At 37.3% G+C, this 21,359-nt stretch overlaps 1 protein-coding gene across 1 annotated transcript in view; it reads left to right on the top strand.

Annotated features, from left to right (window-relative positions):
• The window catches only part of MTCL3 (MTCL family member 3), a 57,436-nt gene that overhangs the window by 6,835 nt on the left and 29,242 nt on the right, over window positions 1-21,359 (top strand). The window lies entirely within an intron of this gene.

Raw genomic sequence — 21,359 nt, 5'->3', positions numbered from 1 at the left:
GTATAAAGTTGTATCTACCATGAAACAGTGAAATTTTCAATAGTCTGATTAAGAATATGTGTCAGGAATTGTAGAAAACTGCTTAAGAGGGGTAAACTCTTCTGTGATCTAAGTTTCTGCTTATTCTTGTGATAACCTAACTTTCAAAGATTTAATATGACATTTTAATAATATGTAATTAATGGCTAATACCCAAGGGTGGCTGGCTGTATGATACAGTAAAAAATCACAGAGACTGGGAACCATGTGACCATTTCTACCAGTAACTAACTGGGTGACTCAAAAGTCCTCTAACTTCTACTTGCTTCTGTTTATTCAGTTGTAAAATGTTGTTTTAGAGGATATCCAACATCTCCTGTGGCTATTGTGGATTTTATTGTGAAATCCAGGACATTACTATTAGAAAGAAGCAGAGATATTTTTTTAAAGTTAAGAGATCAAATACGAAATTGAATAGATATAAGGATGTGTTTTTTCAACAGCAGTGTACTGTTGAAATTTGTCAAAAATTGAAAGTTTAATTTCCAGGAAAATAATAAAGTAGGGAGCAAGGGCTGCTGCCGCGAAGTATCACAAACTGGGCGCTTAAACAATAGAAATCTATTTTCTCACAGTTCTGGAGGCCGGAAGTCCAAAGTCAAGGTTAGTGACAGGTTGACTCCTTCTGAGGGCTGTGAAGGAAGGATCAAGTCTTAAATCCAAGTCTTTGTATTCCGCTTTGACTTGTGAGATCAGTCACTGTCTTGACATTCGCATGGCATTCTCCCTGTAGCTGTCTGTGTCCAAATTTCCCCTTTTGATAAAGACACCAGTCAGATTAGGGTCCACCCTAATGACCTCATGGTAGCATGATTCCTCTATAAAGACCCTATCTTCCAATAAGGTCACGTTCTGAGGCACTTGGGGTTAGGACTTCCAAATATGAATTGCGGGGACAGAGTTCAACCCAGAACAGTAGTAATCAAATACGTGCTTATGGGTAAGCAAAGAGAAACTTTACTGTTAATTCCATTCAGCTTCATTCCAAACTTGCCTTCCCTCATATCCTTTGTTTATACAATTAAAAATATTCAAGTCAAAACAAACTTTACTTGATTACCAAGGATAAAAGAGAAATACCTTGTGATTTAGGATCATGTGAATGTATTTCAGGTGACTATCTATGACGTTGGACTTAAGAGTAGCGTAGGACTTTCTGATTTTCATCGTATGTCCAGGAAAGAGGAAAGTGCCTGTAGCCTGGCTGCCCATTAGCCAGACAGATGGGACTGCTCCCATCTTAAAATACAAGTCAAAATAGTCTGGCTACTGGGAGGAAGGGCTGGAACCCGGGAATGTCCTTAGGAGAATCATTGTAAAGATGCATTACTTTGATTCTGTTCTTCCCTATGACTATTTTCTCCTTCAGGGTTCTAACTCTGAATGGGGGAAACACTCTTTCTTGCAGCACCAAGTAGTATAGGTGTATATGTTCATGCCAAAGAAGCAACTTGCATTCCTCTTGGAGTTATAAAATCCAAAATCAAATCCATGAGACTACAACAGTAAAAGTGTAAGGAGTTTAGGAACAGGCACGCAGCACATCAGCTCCTAAAGTAACGTTTTATTTAAAGAGTGGGCTCTGAAATAGCATTCACAGTTTGAGAAGATGGAGGTGCAGAAATAGAAATAGAGAGGAAGGGCAAGAGAGTGAAAGATAAAGATTTGAGGAATTCTAAACATAATATAGGGGAAATGAAAAATACTCTGTTAAGAAAGTTCCATAATCATTCATATGAGCTTGACCTATATTTACAGTATTCAGAAAAGTGTCAGAAATAGAAAAATTAGTTTAAAAGTATGTTTAGAAACCAGAAATGTTTCATTTAAATGACATTTTTGTAATGGTAATTCTGTTGCCCTCCAAGAACATGAATACTAAAGCTGAGCTGTAGTAATAACTGGCTCACTTTGTAAGGTGGGAGCTGTGAGTTTGAAGGCTGACTTGTCCCTGTATGATTGCAGCAGCTTCAGTTAACCATCTGCTTCGTTGGTTGTAAAATAAAAACATTCAAGTCCTCGGTGACTGCTGACTACACGACTGTCACCCCTTAGTGGCAATTCTACCAGTGGAGAAAATAGAACCAGGCCAAGTTTTCCATTATGAAGAGAAGACACTAGTTATGGAGTAAAATCATAAACTATTAAATAGAAAATACTAGAGAGAAGTAATCCTCCAACTCCCAAATTTTATTTTTCTTATCCAGTCATGTAGATGATGAACAGCACAACTGAGACCAATAGCCCATCTGTTGGAGTTTGAAAACCATTTGCCAAAGGTTTAACTGGCTTCAGGGGTGTTGACCAATTGCTCTCAGGGCTGGTGGCTGCACAAAGTTCTGTGCACCTGCTCACATCCATCTGCTTATCTTCTTCCCCTTGGGAGGATGGAGTAGGCACCCGGGGGTAAGAAAAGTTGAGTAGAGACAGGATGGAGGCAATTAGTTAAATTTACTACAGTTTGTTGCTTGTATTGAAATAGCTGATATTCTGCCAATTGCAAACAAGAGGGAGCTCTTAGGATGCTGCTTTGGAATCTTAATGGCATTCTCAGTCCAGTTATAAAACACTGATTGCTGCTAGCAGTATGCTTTCTTGCAGTATGAAAAAATGCCTTTACCTTTATGTAACCTGGGGAAAATGATGGTCTATCGTTCAACATCATAAAAAATTATACAGAAATGACTTTATGGAAACTACAACCAGCTCTTTGAATGCCAGGGCAGGTTAATGCACAAATAGTGTGAAGTGAGGGTCTGTGAAGTGTGAGTCTTTGCTTCATTTAACTGAGGTTTGCTGTCCTTCAAGAAGTCCTGCTGCTGTAGAAAAAACCTTTATTTTCAAAGCTTTAGAACTCTTGTGTTGTTCAGGAGGGAGGGTCTTCTCATATCACCTTTAAGGTCTGGTGCTGGGAGAAGTGTTGATGAAAGACATTTAAGCAAATAACCAACAGAGGACCTTTGAAAATGGAAAGAGAATAAAGTGACTGAGATGATGATAATTGTTTATTAGATCTTTTATGTTTCAGAATCTGTACTCTTTGTGTTGTCTCATCCCTTTCTTGTACACAGGAGTCTTAAAAGAAAATGATTCTCTTAACTTTTCCTGAGCTTTGCTCTAGAGGGCTCTTAACTGGCCTACTAAAATAGCACCATATATCTTGGGACTTTTATTTTCTGTGTATTTGGTTATATAGCCTGTCTGTTACAATGAACTTTCATTCTAGAACAACAACAACAAAAATCAGTGCTATAAATATCTGTCTCTGGGTCTCTATCATAGAGAGTACATCTGTATACTCAGACTCTCTTTGCAGGCAGAACACATAAACAAATGCTTGTTCTGCATGATTATAATTATCTATTTATTTTCCTACATAAAATAAAGAACTGATTGTAACTATACTTGCTTTTGCTAGGACATGTTTGTCTAAGTTACAAAGTGCAAAGAAGAAATGCTGAGTGATAAATTAGCAAAGGACCAGCCCAAGAGACAGTTTTAATGGGCAACTTTTTTGGCGTTTTTAAGTATTTCCCCTTAGTCTAGTAGTTTCCTTATAATTTGAAAAAAAAACCAAAACAGTCATCATTGACATTTTTAAATGAAATTGCCACAAATACTTTTAAAAGCATCAAACGCTATTACTTCAGTCATATCTTCTCAGACAAGGGCCCCAAACTCTGGGCTGCAGCCCAGTACTGGTCTGGCCTGTTTGGGCCTGGGCCGCACCGCAGGAGGTGAACTTGAATGTAATGCGCTTGAATCATCCGGAAAACATCCCCCCACCCCAATCTGTAGAAAAATTGTCTTCCACGAAACCGGTTCCTGGTGCCAAAAATGTTGGGGACCACTGTTCTCAGAGACAATAGTTTCTCAAATAACATAGGCAAGAAAAATAGAGATTAAATTGTAAACAAGGAAGAGTTTGCTAGGTAAACACGGGCATGTCTTCCTGGAGGTCACCATGTGTTTTAAAAAATTCATTTATTTAGGAATTATAAATGGTGTGAATGCATGTAGTTATGTAGTTACATGCATTGTGAAGTGATTCCCAAGTCTCAGTCTTGGGTGAGTGGCTTTTACTGAGATGCCAAGACCCCAGCAAAAGCAAAGTACAATAGTACACAGATCAGAACTCTGTTGGTGGATTATTTTTGGAAGCATGTTAAAGTTTTATTCTAAAGTTCAAATTTCTGATTTTTTTACATAAAAATGTCATTACTCATCCTACTTAATTGATCAGATCTCAGTTCCCCTTTTAGCTGAAGTTTTGAACTTTTTGAAACAGTAAGTAAGACATTGTAAAAACAAAGATTTTACCTGGTTAAGCATCTCCTATTGAGTTGCAGTTCCTAGTTGAAATACCCATTGATTTTGATGTTTACATCATCATGGGCTTTATAAAAATTGTTTAGCCAATGTATGTTGAAATGTTTGTTGAATTTGCTGATAAACAATATTCATGGGGGTTAAGCCTCCAACCCTGGACTCTCCCAGTTTAATGGAGGCTCTGGAGCTCAAGACTGAATACATGAGCAGCTGACCTGTGTTTAAATATCTGCACAGAAGTATGTTACTTAAAGAGTTATTGATGTCTTTTACTTCTCTATCCAACTATCTTAAAAGGAATTTAAAATGTTCACAAGAAATCACAAACATTGAAATATGGGGTTTAAAAATTAAGTCAAGTAAGAACGCTGGGAAGATAAAGGCTAACTTAATCCAAAGGATGTACATTACTATGAATGGCTCTGAGTTTAGTAGCAATCAAGATAGGGAGAAATATTGAAAAAAAGAAATTCTTTCCTAGCTGTGACCAGATATATGGAGGCAACTCTGAGCTTCCTATGAGGCCTTCTCAGCAACCATGAAATAAATCAGTTATAGTACAGCAAAATGTTGACAGTTATAAACCGACTCTATTTACATAGTAGCCAAGGGATGGATGGATGAGCCTTCTAAACAATTGTCAGTTCTCATCTATGTAATCAGTTCATTAGGAATTAAAATTTTTGCAGAACATTAAAAACTAAGGCATTTTATCAGTAGTGTGAATTTGCGTGTGGTTTCTTGGAAAGGGCATGTAGCTTGGAGTCTGGAAACTAGCTTTGAAGACTCAACTCACATTCCTTGTGACACTGAGCAAGAAACTTTGAATTTATAGTCCTTGGTTTCTTTATTCATAAATCTGGAAGTTAAACTATTAGCTCTCAAAGGCCCCTGTAAAAATGTCATTTTTTACTTTGTTCAGTTATCTGTTGCTGTGCTCCCTAAAGATTTTAATCACAGTCAGGTATGTCATTCCATTTTGTTGTTACTATTTTGTCACTGTAAGTATTTTTTCATTTATTCAATCAACAGATACTTAGTGAACAGTAATTTGTCACCTGTTGCAGTGTGACCATAGATACAAAGGATGCAGAGATAGAGATATCAGATTGCTGCATTAAACTGACTTTGCACTCATTGGGGGGGACACTGCTGAATGGTTTTGAACTACAGAGGCTAAGACCTGCAGAGCTTCTGGTTGTTGCCACGGCTCAGCCTTCAGGGCCTGGTTTAGTGAAAAATCAGATCTGAAGACTCAGTGTGTGGGGCTGAGGACAAGCAGAGCATTCTGAATAATCTGAGCCACACTTTTGATGTAGCCTCAGTGCTCCACCCCAGAAAGTCTCAGTGCTCCACCCCAGAAAGTCTCAGTGCTCCACCCCAGAAAGTCATGGTAACCAAAGAATTCATCACCTTTTCCCAGGGTATTGAACGATGGCACCTAGACATTCTGATTGGTGCAGAAAGTCTCAGGTTATCCATGTAGTTCTCTAGGGAGAAAACAGCCCCTGGAGGACTGCCTGCCAGACTCTTGCCATGGGAGGTGTGGCGCCTGAGTTCATGATTGCTGGTTATAAGTTAAACATCTAAACGTGTGTTTTGTTATTAGTGAAGTTTAATTTATTTTCATTCCTCTATGACTTCCCTGATGCTTTCTGAAGAGGAAAGGCTTTGCAAGAGCACAAGAATCTCGTAGGGTTACTTGACCTTTCTGTGTGTGACAAACAACCTGCAGTAGAACCGACCCCCTTTTAACAACCTACTGATAGTTCCTTCCTTAAGGGACTCTGAGGATGGGACTGGGATGGTGCCTCTAGGCTTTGGGGGTAGTAATTAACAACTATTCTCTACTACCCCCCTCTGCACTGGCCCCCCTTGGCTGCCTGAAAAGGTCCTCACCCTTAGCAGTGGCAGAAAATAGCTTTGGCTCTGTCTCAGCTCTTTCCTTGAGGCCAAAAACTGGAAACTTTAATCTGACTTTATTTTAGCAAACTTTTAAAGCAAATATTTATTGAGTGCGCGCGCACGCACGTGTGTGTGTGTAATGTATATAAAGGATAACAGTAAATATTGCGATGAGAAAAGTCCCTGACCTCAAGTTCATTATTTTTTGATAGAAAATACAGCCTTGTACAAGTTATATTCTGACAATAGTTATACATATGCATCACTGTACTGAGTACTTTGATACATATTATCTCAGGTGAATAAACTATATGAGGACAGGGCCATACCTGTTTTAATCACTGTGGCATCCTCAACATCCAGTTCTGTGTCTGGCATATAGTAATTAGACTACATTCTTCTGTAATATTGTAACAACTGTTATTTCATATTTCATTTGCATACATTCCCCAGCCCCACTGACTGAAGCCCCTGAGAGTAAGAACCGAGTCTGTCTTACTCATCAGTGTGTCCACAACAACCACAAGTTGTTGACACAAAATTGATAAACAGTAAATAACGTTGAATGAAAGAATGAATGGATATTAAGATAGGTATTTCAGGCCCTCTTTTGCAGAGAACAAGAAAGATGACTCAGCACCGGGCCTCTTTCCAGGGTGCATAGTGCAGTATAAACAAAATGAGAGGGAAGTTGATGAAGAATTTGCCCCATTTCCAGAATTAGAGGTCTCCTGAGACTCTGCTCCCTCCTAGATCCTCCACCTTGCTCCTCTCAAACCCTGCTTACTCACCAGAAGCAACAAAGTCTTCCCTGCAATGAGCTCTTGTAGGCTTCTTGGGAAGGGAAATGAGGATGGGAATTCAAGAACAGGAGGACAGTTCTGCCACCCCAGCACCCACTCGGCAGCTTAATTTCTCTGTGCTTTGCTGAGAAAATGTGAACTGCAGATGTAGACAACCAGAGAAGCCTGCAGATGCTGTCACTCCTAAGGACTCTTCAGCTAAATCTGCTTTAAATCTTCAGTATTTGGGAGAGCCAGTGCAGCAGTTAATGTGGCTGAAGAGACACGGAAAATCGCTCCGAGGCTGCAGTTGCTTGGTAACCATGTGTTAAGTAAGTGCTAATTAGAAGCCAGTCACTGTGCCAGCTTCTTTATGTATAATTATTTTGTTAATAGGTTCATTTTAGAAATGAACACTGGAGGCTTGGAAAGGTTAATATCAGGAGTAACAGGCTGGGTCTACAACCATCTGTTCACCTCCAAACCCACGGTCTCCACTGGCCAGTGTATCACAACCTCATTATAGGGACTGAGGCTGCCTCTTCCGTGGCCACTTCCTTCTTCCTGACCCACAAATGACCTGCCCTCATTAGTGACTCAGTGTTCTGAGACTCTCCCAGTTCTGTGCCTCTAGCACACATGCAGGGAATGCTCTGAGCAAGCAATGCGAGGAGACTGTCAAGGTGCCTATAGGGAAAAACTGTTGTATCTCACTGAAAGAGGCTTTTTGGAAATAACAATAAAACACCTAGAAACGTAAGGCTAGAAAAATATTTTCAAGTCTGTTGATCCTGTCCCCTATTCTTTAAAGACTTAATAACTTGTGTTATTTCAGATAGGTTGCTTATTAGCTGACTTTCTAGTTAATCGCCTCCAAGAGGAAAATATTTTCCTTATCCAGTCTATTTGCTAAGATAATATATGTGAAAGTGCTCTATAAACTGTAAAGTACAATGTAGACATCAAATGCTGTTGTTGTTACTGCATAGCTCTGGATGAGCTGAGTAAGACTTCACTCCTAGAAAGAAATTTTAAGTCTGTGAGATTGAAATGTCATCTCTGTAGGACTCCAGTTCTTTTATGCAGGCCTTTGAAACACTGTTGCTCTCTTTTCCCATGAGTGTCTACTACTATCTGAGGCTCCCTTTTAGATTTTTCACTGTAAAGTCATTGTAACTGTTCCACCTGCCCTAGTACCTCTTCCCTGAGGCATGTTCTTAGTTCTTAATGTTTCCCCATCATCAGCATCAGCTCACGTGGGTAGGGATGTGCAGACAATGCGGCTGCACCCTTTGCCCTTGCATTCATCAACCGGGCTGACAATTGTAATTTGTCTGGATAAATGTGTCTTTCCTATCTTTGCTGCTCTACAAATATTCTTAAACATTTTAGCAGAGGGAGGAGGTCTGTTATATTCAAGCACAATATACTTGAGATTGTTTTGTAGCTTTTATTGGCTCCACACCTAAATTTGATGCTTCCTGAGTTTAAGAACCATATTTCGATTTAATTCACATGCAGAGGCAGTTATGCATACAAAAACTATCAATAACTGCTTGGGCAATAGAAGAGTTGTTAAGAAGATAAGATTGCTGTCAGAAGAGCTCATCTTTAGTTCCTTAAAAAAGAATGTGTTCAGTTCCTTTGTTTTCTAATATTGTGTTACATTTGAGTAAATATAACGTGCAATTTCACTGTATAGTAGGAAGTATTTTCCAAATTGGAAATTCATTTTTATCTTGAAGATTTTAGATTTGATTTCTTTGTAATAGAAATACAGTTACTTATTTGATATATCTGTTCAAATTCCATTTTTACATTTCAGGGTCAGTTAAATTGATCTTTATCCAGATGGTAAATGGCATTCGAAGATGACATTTAAAGATGTCATTTAGTTTCTCTCCTGACATTTCCCATTTTATACTTACACATTACACCTAATGGGACAATTTATATTCAGCATGATTCAACTCAGAAACACTTCAGATAAAAAATTCAAACTGTTTTACATTCATCTGCTGGCTAGCTCAATTATTTCTAGTCTTTCTAACCAATAAATCAGAGCGGTAAGTAGCTAATAAATTGAGCTACATTATTTTTTCGTGCCTTCACAAAGGTAGTATTCTTATCATTCATTACATTGGCCAAGAACCTTGAATAATAGTAGAAATAATTAGAAAGCACAGTTGATTATTGTACTTCAGTGCACAGTGAGCTACTAATATGTTGATATGTGGTTGTCACAGAGGAAGAAATTTTCATAGACCTTTATCGAATGGTAGCTATCTGTGTGAATTTAGGAAGATTTGTTATATCAAAGTATTGTCTTTCAAGGATAAACTATATCTGTTGGATTCATTTATTTAAAGGTGTGGCTATACTGAAATTAGAATATGTTCTGCAGTGATTTGGAAGATAGTTATCTTATTTTTAATTCCACTAGTGTTGACGTTAAGTTTTTTTCTTGTATAATTCTCAATTTCCCCAATTACCAAAATCAAGAATAAAACAAGAAATTACGAGTTCTTTTTGTTAGTCCAGCCCTTTTAATTACTTCCTGGTCTTTGTTAACTTAATATGAAATTATAAACTAAGATTGTTAGTATTAAATGATTCATTGTTAAATTGAAACAGATTATACTTTCAACTTACTATGTTTTGCCTCATATGTAATTATATAGTCCTATAAACAATCCTATATATTCAAATATTTTCAATATTTATTATCAATGATTTTCAACCACAACTTTTACATTTTTGAGAGCTCAGTTTTAAATAACTTTGAATTGATTAAGTAATGCTTTTGACTTTTTTTTTTAGGAAAAGTTTGTATATGTTTTCTTTTTTGAGCCTTTGCACTTTTAAAAATAGCACTTGATTGACTTTACATAGGAATGACAGAATAGAATTATTGAATCAAAATTTTTCTTCTCACATGACGTATTTTGTTCCATTAGCTTCTGGTATTTGTTTTGGAGGAAAGAAGTGTGAGAGCAGTCTGACTTGGATGCCTCTGTATGTCAAATTATTTTCTCTCTATATGTTTATGGATGCTTTCTTCACCTTTTGTATCATTCAGGGTCCTCCAGTAGGAAATAAAATCCACCCTACATGGATTAAATGGATAGGATTACTCACAGTGGTGTGGGCAGGATTAAGGAACATACTCTTAATTTGGGCTGGTGAGGCCTTCAGAGATTAGCTCCACTTGGAAACTGTCACCACCTCTAGAGAGGAAGACACTGCTAAGGAAATAGTGCTGCAGAGGCCAGTGAAAGCTGAAACTCTGGAGGAAGGTCCAGCCCAGCAGGAGTTTTCATCTGGAGGGGTGTTAGCTACTGCTAAGATACGGTGTTGAAAAAGTGAGGCAGCGAGGAGGAGAAATACCCTGAACTATCTTTTCACCTACCCTTCATCCTTTAGTATTTCCACCATTGCCTCCTATTAGCCAAACCCAACTAGAAGGCAGCTAGTAGGGGAAGGAGCCTGGGTAAAACAGCACACAGGGATCAGCCTCCTGGAGGGCAGAACAGAGGAGGGCAAGAACGCATTTGGGTAGCTAAATGAGACTAACCAGTTTAAAAGTATTGCCAGGACATATCTAGGTGATGGTCTTTGTTTGTATATGTCCAGAACACCTGGATCCTTTATCCAAAAGTTCACATTTATTTATTAATTACCTCAGAGGAGCTTTCTTGTAGTATAGGCTTGATAATGACCTTCTCTATTTTTCTTCACTCTGTACTCTTTACTACTATCTTTTTATCCTTTAGCCTTCCTTTTATCCTTTTCACCTGTGTCCTTGGACAGTTTCTCAAGTTTGTTCTCAAAACCACTGAATTAATTTTCTGCTATGTCAGCCATGCTCTTTAAAGACTCCAGTGCAAAATTTAATTCTTGCATGGAATCGTAGTGTCCTTTGTGAGTTTTCTTATTTCCAACAGCTCTCTGTTCCTCAGAGCTTAGTTTCCTTTATTACCTTCTATTTTTGGTTAATAGTGACCACACTTATTACCTTTTAAGAGTACAATATTTTTTAAAACTGCCTTTTGTTTTCCATAGTAATTAATTTTTGGACATGTATTTTTTATTTTTTCCTTTCTCTTTAGCTGAATACTTCCTTTTATTGACCCAAAACATTTTAGCAGCTTTACTGAAGTATAATATACATAGCATGAATTCAGCTGTTTTAAATGTACAGCCTAAAAGTTTTTAGTAAATACATCGTTGTGTAACCATCTCCATAGTAAAATTTTAAAACATTTCTGTCATCACAAAAAAGATACTTGGTGCCCATTTGTAGTCACCTTCTGTTCTCATCCCTATCCCTAATCAAGCACCTATTTTCTGAATCTATTGCTTTGTATTTTCTGGTTATGTCACACAATTATAATCATATACTATGTTTCCTTTTGCCTTTGGCTTCTTTCAGTTCGCCCTTGTTTTTGAGGATCATCCCAATTGTAGCACATATTAGTACTTTATTCCTTTTTATTTCAAGTAATATTTGATTATATGCATATATCACATTTAATTATTCATTTATCAGTTGATGTACATTGGATTTTTTATTTTTGTGAATAATGCTACTATGAACATTGACATACAAGTTTTTGTGACATTTTAATTTCTCTTTGGTGGACATCTAAGAGTTGAATTTATGGGTCACATAGTGAATTTGTGTTTAACTTTTTAAAGAAACTGCCAAACTGTTTTCCAAAGTGGTTGCCCTATTTTACATTCTCACCGGCAGTGGATAAGGGTTCCAGTTTACCAACGTCCCTGCCGACACTTGTCTTTTTTATCATAGCTATTCTGTTGAGTATTAAGTGGTATATCTTTGTGGTTTAAATTTGTTTTTCTCTAATGTTGAAAATTTTTATATGCTTATTCTCCATTTATAGATCTTTTTCATGCAATATCTTTTTTTTTTGTCCATTTTTAATTGGAGTATTTTCCACTTATTCTTGAATTCCAATTTGAGCTCTTTATATAGTCTGGATACAAATCTTATGAGATGTGCAATTTGCAATGTTTTCTTCTATGGCTTATCTTTTTACATACTTACATGTCTTTAGAAGTGCAAAATTTTTAATTTTGATAAAGTCCATTTTATAAATATTTGTTCTTTATGTGCTTCTAGTGTCATATCTAAGAAATCTTTGCTTAACCTACAGGAAAATTCACTCTACTGTGTTTTTCTATGAGTTTTCTAGTGTTAGATCTTAATCTTCTAGTCTGCGATCCATTTTGAGTTAATTTTTGTATATGGTGTGAGTTAGGTGTTTCAATTCATCTTTTTTGCATCTGGAGCTTCAATTGTCCCAGCACCATTTGTTGAAAAACTATTCTTTCTCCGTTGAAATGACTTAGTCCTAATGTATTTTTGTCTCCTTTTCTACTTTTTATTTCTTTTTAGAATATATTATTATTGATTTTCAAACTTTCTTTTAAATTCAGTGTTGACTCAGGATACTTACTGTAATTTTTTTTTTTTTTGTAGTCCCTCTTACTGCCCACTTTCAGATCCAAAGCTGTGGTAAGACTTGACATACTTAACCCAGTGCCTGACAGCTGGTAGGGAGTCTACTGCTGCAGCGCTCAGGCATACCAGATATGAGGAAAATTTTAATCTTACGATATTGTTCTTTCCCTACCTTTGACATATGAAAAACAATAAACCCCAACACGGGTGCTCCCAAGGCTTTTCTGTGTATGCACCTACCCAGGAAGCTCTGGGTAAAGGAAGACTGTCTCTCATGACTCATTGCACTATTATCCGCATAGAGCTCCATCTAGCTCCTGCTTGCTTCCTACTTGTATTGGAGTTTTAACTACTGGAGAGCTGCAGCTGAAAGTGGGCTAAGCCTCTTCTCCAGATACGTGATAAAGCAGTGGTCTGTGTAATACTGATGCAGGCATTGGAGAAAATAGTGTTAGAATGTAGAAATGTTGGGTGCCTAGTATTTTTAATAACTTTATTGAGGCATGTTTTACATATATAATTAACCCATTCCAACTGGACAATTTTAGTGATTTTCTTATTTTAATACATTTTCAGCAGTGTGCAACTATGATGAGAAATCAGTTGTAGAGCACTTCGTCGCCTAAGTATAACCCCTCATGCCTGTTTACTGTTCAGCCCTATTCCTTCCCTCCTTCGGGCTCCAAGCAACCACTAATCTACTTCCTGTATCTTTATTAATTTGCCTTTCCTAGACATTTCACATGAATGGAATCATATAATAAGTGGTCTAATGCCTGGCTTCTTTCACTTAGCATGTTTTTGAGACTTCTTCCATGTCATCTCATGCCATAGTTGTTGTTTTTTTATTGTTGAATAATATTCCATTTAATGGATACTATATTTTAGCTATCCATTCACCCGGTAGACATTTTGGTTGTTTCTAGATTGGGACTACTATGAATAATGTTGCTAAGAATCTTTATAAGTCCTTGTGTGAATATAAGTTTTATTTCATTTTATTTGGGTACATACTTAAGAGTGGAATTGCTGGATCATAAAACAAGTTTATGTTTAACATTTTAAGATATAGAGATACTGAGTTTTGATTGGCCTACATCTCTAGTCGTTCAGCTTTAGACAGTAAAGGCTATATATAAAACTAATTACGTTTCTTGGTTGAATTCTAGTGATGCCATTGTTAAAGGAAAATTTTTTCAGATTCTGGCAAATGTTTGACTCAGCCTTATTTTCTGATGTTACTGTACTTATATTTTTATCTTCAAGTATATTTTAATAAGAGAAAGTGATAGCTTCATGCCATATTACCTCAAAATTCTTTGAATTTGATTAACAATGTGAGCAGGGTAAAATTTTAAAAATATTACTTTAAGAAATTAATCTCATTAATTTTGGATTACTTACCATAACTTCCTCAATATGTACAATATTTAATCTTATTCCTATTCCAGTGGTGTCTCATTCTTTTATATTCTTACATATATTCCCTAGGTACTTATTTATTAGGTGTTAAGTTTCTTTTATGTCTCAAAAAGATGTGTGCACACATGTATATATTCTTCAGCATTGTATCAAGGGACTACATATACATGATTAGCGTAGAATATGGCACTTGTTTTTGTCTAAATTAAAGTTGTAGAAATTTAGTGATTGTCCATCTATTCCAAAATAACATTGAAAATGTTCTGATTTGATCAAATACAATACACTTTCAGAGAATATCAAAATACCCCTTAATGTGAAGTAAAATCAAATTATGACATTTCAGTGAGCATATGTTCTTATATTTGTAAAACATTTTAAATTATCTTCTTGGTATATGCATAGAGGTTACAGAAACTTTGGTTGTCCTTGTATATTAGAATTCACTAAGCAATTTTTAAGGTGCACTGAAATCCTTTCCAGGACCTAAAAAACCATATATATGTGCACATGTGCACACACAAGCATGCTTAAACATATATACACACTTATTCACGTATGCACATATGCCTATAGGCATGTTATATTCATTTGCTCTATGAATGTACACATTCATGTACAAACAACACACTCTATGGATGTGTTGTTTGATTTTAAAAACTTGGGTTCAGTCCTTTGCCTTTTCAAATATCCTCTGAATTTTTTTATTAAGCCAATTATTTCTGCCTCAACTTTCACTTATGTTTCAAAATGGGAAAGGGCCAATTTCCTAGGAACAGTTGTTTAAATAAAACCATGGAAACAAGATTTTTTTCCAGTGCATTTAAGATTTGCAGATAAACATTCTATAACTATACTGAATTTATGACTTTTGTTTACTTGTACATGGATAGAGGTTACAGAGATTGTGATTGTCATGCTTTACTCATAAATGTTTGTATGTTTTTATAAATCTGCAATAAGAAGCTAACTCAGTCTTTCTTCTTTTCAGCCTTTTATTTCCAAGTTATTTCAACTATATCACTAGAAAATATCTGTCATTGGCTAATAAAAGAATATCTAGGGAAAATCCTTTCTAGTGGCAGTCAAAAAAGATACAGACAAGGACCGAACAAAAAACTCAGAATGTTGTCAACATACTAGAGTGATAAATCTGAATTAACATGATGAAATTTAATATGAATAAATGTGATGCCTGACAATTTGACCGCTACTTACACACACACACACACACACACATGCTCACGCACATACACACACACATGCACATGCACACACACTGCTTAGGGAATTTAATTGACCAGAAGCTAGATGTGAAACCTCATCATGTGATGAATGACACTTGAAAGAACTGGAGAGTATATATGGCCTGGAAAAAAATAAATACTTGGTATGCGGTCATTCTTTTCCATTGTTTGGAAGCATTTAATATAGAAGATAAAATAGATTTATTCTTTCAATCACTTTTGAAGTAGTTTTTAACTTTAAAAAATTTGAAATAAAAATGAAGACATTTTATCTATTAAAGTTACCCATAAAGGGGATTGTGCTGCCTACCAAACATAGAAGCAAGCTCCCGGAAGAACGCAGGCAGGGTCTTGGTGGTACAGAAATGATTCCTGTATGACACTTAACTGGAAGTTTGGGTTTCTTGAGCTCCTTCCACATATGTAATCCTAGCTGTCCAAGGCAGAGTTTGAACACACTCTACTTTACTCGGCTATAGCAGGCTGTAGGAATGGTTGAAGCTGTCTGTGTTAAGAATGACGGGTAAACTGGATATGGTATATCTCAATATTCAGTTTCCAACCCAAGGTGTCCATGCCGTAAACAGGATCCAACTTTATCGCGTCTTCTAATTGCTTAAGAGAAATCTTGATTTTTGAAATGTAATTTGCTTAAATTTGGTAGCTAATTCCAAAATTTTTAAAGCATAGTTGTGGGCTATCACTTTTTAACCTCATCTAGGAATTGCCTCCAAAACTTGCTTCTACTTCCTTCCAGTGCATTTTGGGAATTATTGAATATTCTGGTCTTTAAAATTTTATTACTAATATATTAATGTGTAATTGTATAAAGAATCATTTTAAAACACCTTCATAATGCCCACCCCTTGGCATCCTGCCATTTTGTTGTGACACTTTTAACATATTTCTTACAAGATTCTGAACTTGAAATAACAATGTTAATATAACTGCATTAATAAGGTAGAAGTTGGTTCAGACTCAATACATTAAACACTAGAAATCATCACTTCCACTCATAAATGATGGCTATCAGTGCTTAGCCATAATTTTCTAAATGTGCTTTAATTGCTAAATGCAGTGGTGCTTAGAACCCAATTCATTAACTAGAGCAAATTAGAAAGGAATGTAAATGCCTGCATTTGCTGATGACATTCATAGCTTAAAAAGCATACATTTACTGTGGGTCAAGTACCTAAGAGCATAAAATAATTTTTTAATGATGATTCTTTCAAAAGTCATTAAGCAGATTTTCTGATTTTAAAAAAAAAAAAAAAAAAAGGCTGGGAAAGCTTCAAGTCCTAAATCCCTTTGTTTTTGTGGAGCTTTTTGAGGCCTTTGTATTGTATCTACCCAAGTGTAATATATAATAGTATAATTAAGGAGCCCCTTGTTATTATGTTGCCTTTGCTTTTTAAAGCAAGATAGTCATGCTTTGGGGTCAGTGAATTACTTATAATTTGGAGAACTCTCTAACAACCTATACTCTGCTCTAAAAGAGGGCTATAACGATATGAGAGTTTCTTATATCAGAAACTGTGTCATCAGTAGCCTTGAGCCCCTTGGGAACCCTAGAGTAACTTAAAGAATACAAAGACTAATTCTCCCTAAGGATCCAGAGGTGTTTTGATTATATGGTATTAACCATATAATGCACAGTAGACAATTGTGTTTGAACCTGACTTTTAAAAGGAATGTTTTTATAAAAAGATTTTAAAAGCCTCAACTATTACAATATCATCTCCAGGTTTCCTCTAATTCTCCTTCTTCTGATGCTACAGCAACACAACCCATTAACGGGAGAAGCCTCCATTTCTTTGATAATCCATAGTCCTTAAGACCATGAAAGATAGATTTTTCTGGAGTTAAGTTCAATATTTTGTTTTTCAGGTTGTTGGTTTACATAAATTTCACTCTACTAGTCATGGAAACTGTGTTCTAACCTAAAAACATTTAAGCATTAATAGTATGCTAGGAAAAGACGGGAAGTGCTGTAGTTATTGGCATCAAGGAATAACTTTTAAAGGGGAAAGTCGCTATGCAACTCCAGAGCCTTTCAAAGCTTTGTGGCCCTGAGGAGATAACCCTGATTCCTGTACAGACGAAGATTCAAAGGTTTCCTCCCTCCCTCATGGTTTGGTTCGGTAGCATGCTCTGCGGAGATCACTCATTAATATTCCTCAGCCAGAAAGAATTCATGTAACTCTAGAGTCAGTCTGAGCTCTGCTGTGGGTGTCAGCATCAGCACACAGGGAGAACGAGGGAGAAGCCAAACAAGGGAAAATTCCCTGGATCCTTTTACTTAAACAAACATAGAACAGGATCCCTACCATTTTAATTTGTCCCTGGTTCGAGGTTTTTACAGCAGAAAAATAGTTTTTCCAGCATTCAGTAGAGATTAAAAAATAAGTTTGAAAGTGTCGTAACTCAGAAAACAGGAATGGGGCCTGGACTTAGAGACAAAGGAGGACGTAATTTTCTGTCAGAAAAGGGTTGAGTTATTTATTGCTGATGTGGGGTGACGCCTCTGGAACATACACTTCTGTGTGCTAGATACACCTCGCTACCTAGGTGACATGTACCTCTATGATAATGTCCAGCGGATCACCATCTTCCCCAAGAACGAAAAGTTCACAGTTTGTTTTTTAAGTTATTAGTATCTTCTGGAAATAAGTCCTGATTTAAACTGTTGAACAGTTTCCTTTCTCGTATCTTTCAAGGTTGTTTCTTGGAGTAAATTAATAAATGACGACTTTCTTTTTCTTTCTCCTCAGTTCTGTTCCTTAATAAATTCTGACCTTCTTAACTATCAGTCAGTAGAAATTTGGAAAATCTAATCCTTAAATGACAATTGAGAATTTCCTGGGTACAGCTGTCTTTGAATTTGTCTTTATGTTTTAACTCTCTAACATGACTTAAGTAGAGAATCCTGTAAGATTAAAGTTCGTTTTCTTCCCTAGCATAGGAACACTTAGAAATGGAAGGACCAACACAATTTGCTAAGACTAAGGGTGGAATTGACAGATATAAATTAGAAACCTAGATCTACTGTAAAGATGTATATGTACACTGCATTTTTTCTGAAAAGAAAGAATAAAAGCTAAATTCAGATAGAACAACTTCAAAAATGTGCTCATCCAAACTCTGTAAAAGCTTGACTATTAAAATGAACTTTTTAGCTTGTAACTCATATCACTCCTTTGGTGCTAATTGAACACCTGCTTTTATTAAAAGAAGTTTTTGCACTTTAGAACTGAAAGGTGAGCTTTTATAATAATTTGTTTAAAGCTGTTTTATCTTAAAAAATTTTTATGGAATTAAAATATTGACAAAAGTAGGGGAAAGAAAAACATATATAAAGTAAATTGATTTTTATTTTTTTCTATGTTTGACATCCCCTTCCAGTTTTGTTCCTGATGTTCTACGTATGTTTTTGTTTTTCTGAAATTTGAATAAGAGATTTTTTCCACAAATAACAACTGAGTTCATTAGTTTAATGTCTTTTTCAGTCTCCATGGTATTTTGTAAATGTATGAGCTTTTGCTGGGTAACAAAATACCGCAAAACTGTGACTTGAAACAGTCATTTATTTACATGATTCTGTGGTCTTCTTTATGGGTTTCTAGTCTCGGTTGGTCCCCATATATATTCAGGTGACAGTCAGTTAGAAAGCTCTGTTTCTGGAAGTTGGACAGCTGTCGGCTGGGTCAGCGGGAACAACTGGGCCATGTGACTCTTTTCATCCAGCAGGCCGTCCCAGGCCTGTTCCAGGAGGCAGCATGTTTCCACAAGAGAGTGAGAAGTGTGCACATCTCTTGAGCAATAGAGTCAGAACTAACATGCCATCTCTCCTCCCACATTTTACTGCCACCACATTTTGTTGGTCAAAGCAAGTCACAAGGCCCGCCTAGTTTGAAGATGTATAGGAATAGACTCTGCCTCTTAATGCGGCACTTCGTGAATTGGCTAGCCACTGGCAGGGGGGAAATGCAGCCAGATGTGTAAACCGTTTTACTATAGGAAGCTTTCATCACTAACAAAAGTCTTCAGTCTGATGTATAATAGACACTGATTGGAATCCAAAGGAAAAGTGCCTTCATGCTTATAATTTCCAGTATTTTTATGTAAACTCTTATTGAATTATATTGCATGGAAAGTAACGGAGTTGACATTAGAATTACAACATTGACATTGGCCCAAAGCTAAGGAAGATGAAAGAGCCGGGAGAGGTTTGATTTTTTTCCTCCCATGGCGGAGGACAAAGATTAGAGCGCTTAGAAAGCTACGTGGAGAAGTGTGACCTGGGCTTGATGGCAGGAAGATAGAAGCAGAGGCTCTGCAGACTTGGAGGGTTAGGGACAGAGAGAAATTGTGGGAGAGGAGCTGATGAACAGAAGCAGGCATATAGGCCACCGAAGAATGTTGGTACCAGATATCCTTCACAAAATGATTTTGAGACCCAGAACTTAATGTATGACAGTGGGAAAAATGTTGGTAGAAATCAAGAAAAGTCATAGAACAGAATAAAGGTATATCACATATTGTATTTTAAATACTTTTCAGCTCATACATTTTTTTCCCTTTATCTTTCTGTTGAAAAGGTCGAATCAATTTTTATCTTTCTAAGGTTTCACTGGGGCTTTGAACATGGACTTTAATTTTAATTTGTCTTAACTTTCTACCAACTTCTTGGGTTAAGATGCTTCAAAAACAAATCTATGTAACAAATAAGGTTGACATAGCAATTTCCTCATTCGCCTGCCGTTGTCCAAGCAACTGCTTTGTGCCAGGTGTACATCTAATAAATAGGTGGAGCTCTAACAGAACAATACAGAGAGTCTGTGTAGGTGCCACTCACATTCCAGGATGACAAGACAGGCATGAAACAAATACACGAGTTAAATGGTGAGAGGCACTATGGAGAAAAATAAAGCAGGGTTAGGAAGACAAGGAATACAGGAGCAAGAGAGTGGAAGCTTTTATGTAAAGTGGTCTGGGAAGTTCTCTCGGATGAGGGACGCTGAAAAGGCTGTGGAAGTGGGGCAGGAGAGTATATAGGAAGCGTGCTGCAGGCAGAGGAAAGGCCCCAAATCTGGAGCATGCTTAGCATGTTTGAGGAACCACAGGATATTCGTGACACGAGAGCAAGGGAAGCAGGGGAGGGGGGGTGGGAGACGAGGTCGGAGAGCTTGTGTGGGATGGGGGTGCGGCTGAGCATGCAGAGCAGGGCCAGGGCGCTGGCTCTCAGAGCCGGCTGCAAAGTATACTCACCTGGGGAGCTGGAGACAAAATGCCTGGGTCCAATCCCAGAATCTACTTTAGTAGGTCTGGTTTGAAGCCTGGCCGTTCTTTTAACACATTACCCGGGGAGATCCATTGTGTAGTTGAGGTCTCCTGTACCTTAGGGAAGCACAACTCTGACTTTGAGTGAGATAGAAAATGGCTGGGAGATTTTGCACAAAACGACGACAGAACCTGATCATCCCGGCGTGCCTCTTTTACCTACAGTTCCCTTGGCCTTCAAGATCGTGACTCAGTGTAGAGCTTGGTTCTTGCCTCGCCCAGTTAGGGGAGAAAATGGAAAATGGATTTCTGGGTACCCTCTCCTGCGTCTGCCAGACTCTCTGGTAGGTGTCAGAGATGTAATAGAAGGAAAGGAAGAGGACATCTAGGGACACGAGCCCCTTATATTCCTTTCCAAAATGAGGTGGAGCCTGCCTTAATCTGTAACAAAATGCCACAGACTGGATGGCTTAGAAACCACAAAAATTTATTTCTCACAGTTCTGGAGGCTGAAAGTCCAACATCAAGGTGCCAGAATGGCCAGAGAAGGGCCCTCTTCCAGGTAGTAGACTTGTTATATCCTCACATGGCGAAAGATGCTCAGAAGCTTTGTGGGGTCTCTTTTATAAGGGTACTAATCTCATTTAAGAGGGCTCCACCCTCATGACCTAAGCACCTCCCAAAGGCCCCCCACCTCCTAATACTATCACATTGAGCATTAGAATTTCAACATGAATTTTGGGGAGACACAGCATTTGGATCATAGCAGAGCCAAAGGTCCTGCCTCTTTCCCTTCCCCTCCAGCCTTCAGTCGGAACTCCCCAACATTGCCCTGAAGCCACAAGTAATTTTCAGTGTGTCTCTTGAGAA

The sequence above is a fragment of the Pteronotus mesoamericanus genome, unplaced genomic scaffold (assembly GCF_021234165.1).
Source record: "Pteronotus mesoamericanus isolate MK-2021 breed Mesoamerican mustached bat unplaced genomic scaffold, CSHL_Meso_final contig_20, whole genome shotgun sequence".
NCBI classification, from domain to species: Eukaryota; Metazoa; Chordata; class Mammalia; order Chiroptera; family Mormoopidae; genus Pteronotus; species Pteronotus mesoamericanus.
Note: the sequence above shows the minus strand (reverse complement) of the source record. Positions and strands in the feature narration are given on the sequence as shown.